The sequence below is a fragment of the Macrobrachium rosenbergii genome, chromosome 31, assembly GCF_040412425.1.
Source record: "Macrobrachium rosenbergii isolate ZJJX-2024 chromosome 31, ASM4041242v1, whole genome shotgun sequence".
NCBI lineage: Eukaryota > Metazoa > Arthropoda > Malacostraca > Decapoda > Palaemonidae > Macrobrachium > Macrobrachium rosenbergii.
This window is the reverse complement of record NC_089771.1, coordinates 18,147,509-18,157,883: the sequence shown is the minus strand read 5'-3', so window position 1 is coordinate 18,157,883 and position 10,375 is coordinate 18,147,509. Positions and strand designations below refer to the sequence as shown.

The window sequence follows — 10,375 nt, the reverse complement described above, 5'->3', positions numbered from 1 at the left end:
GTCTTCTGTATGGAGCCCAAGTATTACATATAAGTAAGTGCTACTGAATTCTATACAGTGTGTGTTGTGACTCAATGAAATAAATAAATTTGAAACAATCATTGATTTTACTTTCTTTCCTTTCCTTTCAAATTCAAGTGTAAATAACTCAAGTGAAAATATTGCAGTATCTACAACACATTAAATTAAAAAAAACTTGGCGTTTTGAGATTGGTGATCTCTTCTGGGCAAGTTTTAAGTAACCTGAACATCAAAGAAGTTGACTGAAAATTGTGATTTTATTACTAATTAGCTCATAATGGCGCGGTAAAAAAAGTTTAGAAGATAATGATGAGAGCTTAAAGACCGGGATTATGGACCTCACATAAGAGACTCGAGAGAAATCCCGGATTATGAACCTTAAGATGAAAAGCGTCGAAAAGAAATCCCCCCAGCAAATGGATTAGTCCGGAAGCCCCAAAGATCATGAGGAGGGTTTTACGAAAGGATTATATAGTACCCCCTTGATTTTTTCTTCTTCGGGAATTTTTGGTGATTAGAGCAGGAGTGGTTGTCTAAGAGAGAGAGAGAGAGAGATATATATATATATAGAGAGAGAGAGAAGAGAGAGAGAGATAGATGCAAGGAACAGATGCGATGTTCAGTAAATGTAAAAGTGTTTGTGTTAAGTAATGTGAAGAGGTTTTGATTTTGAGTAACATATATATATATATATATATATATATATATATATATATATATATATATATATATATATATACATATATATGTATGTATATACATTACATATACATACATATATATATATATATATATATATATATATATATATATATATATATATATATATATATATATATGATATTAAACAACAGACTACTAAAAACCCTTTACTATCAAATTCACTTTTACATTATGAACATCTTACATCCAAAGAAAACTTTATGTAGGTGCATGTACCTTGACCGGGATTCGAACATAGGCCTACTGGCTTTGATACATAGATGGCAGTGACTTATCGATCCAGCCATCACGAAAGAGAGAAGTTGATTCCAGCTCTGCTGTACATGTTTCTGTTGAATTCAAGTTCTAAACCTACAATAGAAATAAACTCGTCTCCACCTTGACAACTAATTTCGATTTTCAACACATGCCTAGTTTTGGAACTGATTCAAACAAGTTTTTTTTTTATACTCTCAAATATCAGAGACCACAATATCCTTTATTAGGAGTGTACTTTGCTTCGGGAATATGCACCTGGTAACCCAAAGACATAATAAAAGAAAGCCATGCCAGATTCAGTCCCTGCCTAAACTGACGGCTGCAGCACCCCAACGTAACATATTCCTCCTTCAAAAATTTTCCACTTAATGTATTATCACTTCTAAAATTACATAGATCTTTTATGGGAGATCTTCGATTTAGAAACTGGATGGCAGTATCACGCGTGTTTTGAAAAAGAACAGAAAAAGCCAACAGAAAGCTCATACCACATTCAAGCAGCTTCATGAAACTCAAGACTCACCTGACAAGAAAAGGAAGTAGTTTGCCGCGATGTCGATAATCAGTTATGGAGAAGATCTACTGTACAAGACGCCACATGCAAAATGAAAATCTGTTTACCCTAACCACAAATCATTCAGCAACGTGAATCTCGGAGAATGTATTTTCAATCCTCAAATGTTACCGAATCAGAATACTAACCTAATATACGTTAAAGCAGATGAGAAAATCACTGGTAAATCGGGAAGTTTGTCTTTTATTGCTTAAATAGTCAGAAATACAAGAAAATGAAGCAACGAAGTCCAAACTGTGAGATAATGAATTTAGACTTACCAACTGGGGGAAAGGTAAGTGTTACTTCTAACCTCACAGTATATCGTAGATCGTGATGAGAATGAAATCCTCACCATAGGACTGCTGCAGTTCCTTGCTACGTAGTACACATTGTCCACGGTGTCAGTTTAAAAATTTTCCTAAAGGGTTCTAGCTGATCACCACACCAAGCAACTTTAAACTCACTGTGGATTAGTGGAACTAAAGAGGAGCTAATAGCCATCAAGAACTGCCGGAATATAGAGCTTCGGTGAATAACCTGCGTTACAATATCAACGACTGAAAAGGCATAGTTACTCCCTGTCTGCCTAGTCAAGGAGTTTGGGTTCAATAACCCGCGAAGTTTTGAAAGAATTCATCGATGGAAGCGTGCACGTCACGATTTGGCCAATGGCATCATGAAATTAATGCAGCCAGAAGGTGCAGTGCTGTGGGGGCATTCTAGATATTTTTCAGAATGATGAAGCACACCCTAAAATTTTCATTATATTAGAAAATTCTCAAAGTAGCAGAGCTGCTGTCAGTGCTGGACTCAGTGCTCTGTTTTTTAGTTTCCTGTACAAGAAAACTATTGAGATGCCTATTTGTCTGTCCGTCCGCACTTTGTCTGTCCGCCCTCAGATCTTAAAAACTAATGAGGCCAGAGGGCTGCATATTGGTATGTTAATCATCCACGCTCCAATCACTAAACGTATCAAATTGCAGCCCTCTATCCTAAGTATTTTTTATTTGATTTAAGGTTAAGGTTAGTCATGATCGTGCGTCTGGCACGGCTACAGGTGCCAACAACACATATCACCACCGGGCCGTGGGTGAAAGTTCCATGAGCCGCGGCTCAAACAGCATTATACGCTGTACATAATACTCGATTGCGCCGAAGAAATTTCGGCACATTTTTTACTTGTTTCGTGTTGTGTTGAGATTAATTTTCGCCTATTGGGATTCATCAACTGAGGATGGATATTAATTCCGAGAAGGCCTCTGTGGTTCATTTGCAAAGTTCCCCTTGTGTGGTAGATAGTATAAGCCACTCTAACATCAGTTCTTCAACAGAATCATAATCTGATTAATTTTTTGCAGGTAACTAAGTGCAACTTACTCTGAACATTTCCAACAAAACACTTTGAGGCAGCTTAGTCCAGAACAGCTTGACCGAATTCAGGTTGTCAGTCATTTTTCAAATATGAAAAAAAGGAAATGATGATTTGATTTGGAAGCTATATCTAATCTTTTCCTCACTAACTGAAGTTACAATTCTTTTTGTTCACATCTCTATCTTTTCTCCACATTTGATATTACATAATTTTCTTTTATAACTGTATTCCAATTCACGCTTCTGTTTTGTCTTTTTTGAGGTGGGCTTTGATTTCTTTTTTTTTTGTTTTAGTTACAATGTAGTTCAAAAATATCACAAACAGGCTCATTAAAATTCCCCGTTTTAATCAATTGATTAGCAAGAATACTTTCAATATTATTTGTAAATAGTCCCGATTTGACATTCACTTCTGAATATTTTTCTAAAATGACCAAATCACCCTTTCTCAACTTTTCAAAACCATTACATCGGGATTGGACTGGACATAATCCGTTCTTGTTAATCAGGTGCGGTGAATGAAACTGACCATGAATAAAGAATTTCAAATGAACTGTAGTATGTAAAATGTCTCAAAGTTACCATCCTTGACGGACTCGCAACTGAAAAAAATACCCAAGGTCAGTGGTTCTCTAAAATGAAATTCAACAACACTCAATGGTAACAATAATACAACAAAATTCTCACAATATACCATAGTATAGTTTAAGGCTACTCAGATCGTTAAAAGGTAATTTCCGTCAGCGAGGTCCTGTAGTAAAAATTCTAGAACACTATAGGCTGTTTTTATTACTGCTTAATTTTCAGTATCCACTAACCAACGGTTATATAATTTTCCCTTACCTGTAAAAACTCCTATATGTAAGAACAACAAAAGTCGAATCACAAATATCAAGTTCTTGAATTACAGTGAAATAAAGAGCTTTAGTCCCTTGCTCCAAAGGTCTGGTTATTTCACCTTACATATCAGTCGGCTTAAAAAAAGTAATAGAACATTCATTTCCAAAGAAAATCCATTGAGGATAAACAATTGAATAACAGAAGAGTTCCAGAGCAATCACGTATTTAACATCTCACAAAAAGAATAATTTTTTATGCAATTTAGTCTGCGAATTACATAAACTTTAATCTTTTATGTAATTTACTAACTACTGCACCAAGAAAGACTACCGTATTAGCCAAACAATTCTTCAAAGTAAACAATAACAAATTTATAAATAAATGTTTCTTTTTAAAACCATCCAGAAATTATTGGAATTAATGAATTAATTTGTTTTCCTATTTTTAGTTTCTCCCTTTCACTCTGATAACGGTTCTTCGGAAAAACAAGATCGTAGTCACATAACGTTCGTTGCATGCAACTAGCAAAAGGGAGTTCTGATACCACCTTTGCGTGATTAGGCTTTCTTTAAAGTCAAAGTCACTGGGAATGACAAAGCAAAAGTGGTGTAGCTCAGTACTGTCATTTATGAAGATTTTTTTTATTTGGTTGTATCTGGAAAGTTTAGATTCTGTGGGAAACAGATTCTTGTGTCGACCAAATATACAATTATTGGAAAATGACAAAAGAGCTATTGCTTCACTGAACTGCTACGTACAGTCTAAGCAAAATGGTCTTAATAAACATCTACTGAAACTTATATATTATATATGTGGAAATTTTTAGTGGAGCATCAGAATTTTAAGTTTATTATCCCCTTTAATTCATAAACACCTTGAAAGAGATATAGCCTGCTAACTAGCTTAATATTTATCTTCTTTAAAAATGAGTGGAACAGATGATTCAGGTAATTTTTTCAATGCAAATGCGTTGATTCAGTTTGCATTAAAAAAATATTTGATGAAAATTACTGTCTTAAAGCAGAACTCAGCAGTTTGTTTTATCTGTGAGTGTCACAACAGGACCATCAAGATCAGTAGCAGTTGAAGGGGTCAGTTCGAAAGTGTATTCCGTGCAAGAAGTTAAACCACCCACAAGCTGTTCCACCTCGTGGGGTAAAGTATCTTCTGGAGTCGTTGGCTCGATGGTCTTGGAACCGCCCTCCCAGGAGAGGGTGTATTTGTGGACGCAGCGTCCGTTAACTTCCGGCTCGAACCACTTCAGGTTGATGGAAGTTGTGGTCTTTCCGTCAACCCGGAAGTTCTGAGCGGGACCGCTGACTTCAATGGCAGTTGTGGCATCGATGCTGTCCCATTCACTAGCTAACCCTTCAGGAGATGAGGCCATGATCTTTATGATGTATTTCGTGCAGGCGTCCAGTTTGTCGAAAGTGTGCTCTTTGATGTGGCCCTTCACAAGTGATGTGGAAGAGAGCAATTGCTTGTCTTCACCATTGGCTTTCGCGATGTCTAGACCGATGTGCGCAGCGCACTGCGGATTCTCTGCTGGGTCGTCATATTGGATTGAGATAGAGTGGGCTGTTATTTGTCCTATTGTCAGGTTCTGCGGCGAGCCCGGTGCTGGAAGGGTATAAAAAAACCACCGCTTAGGCTTTAAAATCAGATTCATGGAACTGAACGCACCCAGGCCAGTGGTCTAATTAACATGAATTAGTTCCAATTAAAGATTATTTCTAACGATCAGAATATTAATTAGCTGTTCGTAACCTTTCTCAGTGGCGGTTCATGGAAAATTTCTCGACTAACGATGGCTTTAAGTGTACCTTTAGGCGAGCGTTATTACACTAAACATTTTCAATGGCATTACCAGATAATCGACGGCACTGGAATACTTAAGAAAATAAGAGAAGCTTTTCCTCACAATGATTTACACGAGAGATATACAAGACTTTTACAAATGCTAGCATTATCTTCCATGCGATATCATTAAAATTATTCGTGAATTAACCCCCACAACTCGTTTCATTTTATACGAAAGCTGAGCTTAATACAGTCATACTGTATCACACCACTCTTTCCCGTGTCTGAAATAAGGTGCCCGAGAAAGATGCCCAAAGAAGTATAAATAATTAAAATAAAAAAGACAAACAAATCTCTACAGAATCGTATGGCATAGCTTACCGACATCGACCGTCTTAGCGTCAGCCATTTTCTTTTCGCTGACGGCGCCAGATGGCGTCACCGAGCTGACGGAGACGTGGTAGACTACGCATTCGATGAGGTCAGAAAATGTCGTCCATGTTCCGAGTCCCGTAGACTTCAATCGTATCCTGAGGGAAAAATAACACAATTTTTCCTTTTAACAGCATCATCGCCTCTTATAATAATACTAAAATCCGAGTGGTCTTTTATTGTTTGTCCTTACCCCGGGTGGTTGCCAGCAGGGATCGAGGAGGGATAGGACACATCCACCCTCCTCCTGTAAACCTGTTTGTCCGGCCCGTGGGGGCGGGGTAGGGGGGGATCAGAAGGTAGGGAGGACATGACATGCTCACCTCCTCTGCAACTGTTTGTCCACCAGGTGGAGTGCAGGTGGTGGGATCAGAGAGAGTAGGGGAGACAGGACACATCCACCCTCCTCCTGCAAACCTGTTTGTCTGTCCCGGGTGAGTATAGGTAGGGATCGGGGTAGGGAGACATGACAGGAAGCGCCAGGTTCCAGCGCAGCATAGAGTGCGCCATCAAGCTCGTATCAAAAATAAAGGTTAAAAACACCGATTTTTCTAAACTAAGCATCGACATAAGGACTGCATAGAATTACGGCACTTTTAGATTCAATTTCCTGTAAAGATAACCTTCTTCCTGGAATTATAAAATGGAGGTAAAATAAAGAGATACTTTTGTTTTCATAATCAGGGGGACTGAAGATGGTGTCTCATGAGATAAGTAGCCTAAAACAAAGTAGAAATAGCAAAGATCAATTAATTTTCTATTAGGAATCTGAAGCTTCACCTGAATGTACCCTCAAGAATGGTGACTTATCACAATAAACTGTTAAAAACAAGTATAACTACTGTCTGTTTTGAAAAATTATAATTAGTGACTATTATAAACAATCACTATTATTGATTTCTATAAAAAAAAAATATCTTAAAGGACTGGAAATTCCCGATATCTTTTTGTTTTTGGAAGACAATCAGAAAGGATTAAATTTTTTTTTTGCATATAGATTATTTGTTTATCATATCGTGGCAGATTGGTCTATCACGTAGTATATTAATTTAGTAACTTAAAACACTTATCTAATCTCTTTGTTATATATTAGTGTAATGTGCACCCAGTTAGAAACTAACGTCATGTTCTAAAATAACTCGGAAGTACATCAATAACTTTAAAAATATAATTTTTAAGTGTTCACTAGGAAAAAATGTAATACTGTGACCGGAAATCGTAAGTAAAAAATCCACAATTATTTTGAAAGATACAGCTGTGATGATATACATAATTGTATATTTTCGCTTAGTTGATAAGTTCATAATGAACTGCAAAAAAAGGAAAGCGTTTACTAAGATTGTAAGCATGCTTAGTTCTACGTTTATGAGTGTCGTAAAACACGCTACTTTGAACTTTTGCAACAAAATTTTTGTCTACGTTCATGAATGGCGTAAAACACACAACTTTGAACTTTTGAAATACTATTTTTGTCTACGTTTATGAATGGCGTAAAACACACAACTTTGAACTTTTGAAACTCAGTTTTTTCTACGTTTATGAAGGGCATAAAACACACAAATTTCAATTTTTGAAATTCAATTTTCACCTACGTTTATGAATGGCGTAAGACGCATAGCTCTGAACTTTTGAAACTAAATTTTTTGCTACGTTTACGAATGGCGCAAAGCACACTACTCTGAACTTCTGCAACTGGAGATAGAAAATTAAATTTATTATAAAATTGGTCTTCCTTTCAAATCAGCACTGCAGTCTCCGTTTGCCTCAGATGCAAGAGACATTGCCAAATCGCCTGTTAGAACTCCGCTGATCTCATCCCATAACTTACGTAGTCATTGTAGTGACAAACTTTGTAGTGGTCAAGGCAAGTGTCGATAGAACCCCAGTCTGCGTCCATTGTAGTGGTTGTGACGTCACCCAAGTTCACGAAGTCTACAGGTATGGGATCTGTTGGCATAATATTCAGATTGATTAAGCCCACTTTTTTTGGGGAAAGAATAAAAGAAATATATTGATGTTCAAGTATATAATTACTTATGTTTCAGTGTTCAAAAAAGATAATCTTTTGTTTATTGCTACAGCGTTTTACAGGTAAAAATGTTGAAGTAATTTTTGCTTTGCATGAAGACAAATAAGAAGTAACTTATATGATAATTAACTCTCACTTTAGAAGGTGGCGGAAAAGGACGAAATGATTTGCAGGGCACATGATAAGTTTAACAGTTTAAAATGTCAAAAGGCGATTTTTATTTAAGACTGATCATTACTTTAGTACCGCCAAGAATGATAAAATTTGCTAAAAACCCATAAAATGAGTTATTAATTTTAGAATTTAGAGGTATAATGCATAATTGAGAAGGACTCTGCGTTTTAAGAATAATAGGCTGTAAAACATACAGTAACTCATCTTGTAACAATAGCTATTAATCTTCAAATTTCTGGAGGTGCATTGCATACCAGAGTGACCTATAGCGACCTATATGGTTAAAAGAATGGTTGAAAGAAAAGGAGTGATGTATCCGTCCATTACATTTCTTCTGTATTTCACTTTCATTCTCTCCTGTAATCAGTCCTTACTTTGACTAGGATTAGTGAAAACCAAACAATCACCACTCCCTGTGTTTCATGTCGACTGCTCAGTCCAGTCCTTCTGTTTAGCTGAGTTAACACTGTGAGTTACAAGAGGTTGAGGATTGTTAACCAATGAATTCCATTCACTTACCGATCTCAAGCGTCTCCTTGTCCTCTCTGGCATAGGGACCCATGGTGCCAGAGAAACCCCTGGGGTACACCTTGAAGGTGTAGTTGGTACACCCCTTAAGAGGTTTTTCCTCGAAGAAATGCTGCTGTGGGATGATGCCTGCGTTTGCTCCTGATCTGTAGGTCTTGCGCGATACTTCCCGAGAACTGAGGCTGCTGACAATTTCAGTGGTCACGACGTATCTGCCGTCAGAAATCAGCAGCGGAATTTCAGGAAGAAGAAAGATTCATATGACTGACTATAATTATTTCAGAACTAACAGTCGAAATTCGATAAACAAACCGTGATCGTCGTACGCTCAGACACACAAACACACACACACACACACATATATAAATATATTTATATGTATATATATAATTTTATATATATAATAGTATGTATATATATATATATATATATATATATATATATATATATATATATATATATATATATATATATATATATATATATATATATATATATATATATATATATATATATATGTATATATATACATCACAATGTTTCAACAGGTGGTAGTTCAAATAGTTAAAAAAAAAAAAGACCAACCATGACCAATCTCACATTCATACTACAACTACTGAGTCATGGATGAACCCCATATACAGAAAACTTTCAGAGCACTAGTCGCTGCTCACACCTACTCATTAGTAGCGCACTGAACACACCCACAAATGTTAAGCTTTTCTTGCACATACTTCTGCGTTCCCTGGATATAAAGACCTTTTTATTGTTATACTTTTCACGCTATCTATCCTTCTAGGCCTTCCTCTCCTGCTACTTCCTAACACTTCCGACTTATAAACTATTCATCGACGCTTCGACGTCCTATTTCTCTACATGACCAAACCATCTCAAACCACTGATCCATTTTATCTATCAGTGTGAATCTATTTACAAGCATTCATATGTGTAAGGGAGTGTGTGCGTACGTGTGAGCAATCAGTGATACCTACATCTGGGATCTGCTAAAGCACAGATTGACTTACGTATTTACACAAAGGGCGCGATCCATTGGGTCCCACCAAGTCAGGAGGGCCGATTCATAGGACTCCATTTCCACCTGAAGGTCCACAGGCTTCCCGGGAACTGAAGTGAGAGAGAGTCAAGATCAATAAACGAAAACACAAGATCCCGATGGCTTTTAACTGCAGAGCTGAGTTGAATGTTGCGTTTCTTATAAGGTATAAATATCTAACTATACCGCTGGTGATTTATATTTAGATTTATAGCCGGATTAGTAAACGGAAAATAGATAATTGTGAATGCGCAGCATTTGAAATCTGTCATAGGCACTGTAACATAATTATTCATTTCTTTAAATGTATAATTTCTGTAGGTTTTTAGTAAGTTTTGGGAGTGATCATATTTGTTATGATATCATAAGACAAAGTTTTCACTGGTTTTAACGTATTATGAATATTCTAGAAAACAAAATGTATATGCTGAAATGATAAAAAATATATATATATATATATATATATATATATAGCCTATATATATATATATATATATATATATATATATATATATATATATATATATATATAAATGTATAAATTATATGTATTTATATACAGTATATATATATATTTTTTTTCATTTCA

The 10,375-nt window shown here is 36.1% G+C and overlaps 1 pseudogene; it reads right to left on the bottom strand.

Moving 5' to 3' along the window:
* Positions 1 to 3,700: 3,700 nt before the first annotated feature.
* The window catches only part of LOC136855298 (von Willebrand factor A domain-containing protein 7-like), a 40,476-nt pseudogene continuing 33,801 nt past the window's right edge, over positions 3,701 to 10,375 (bottom strand).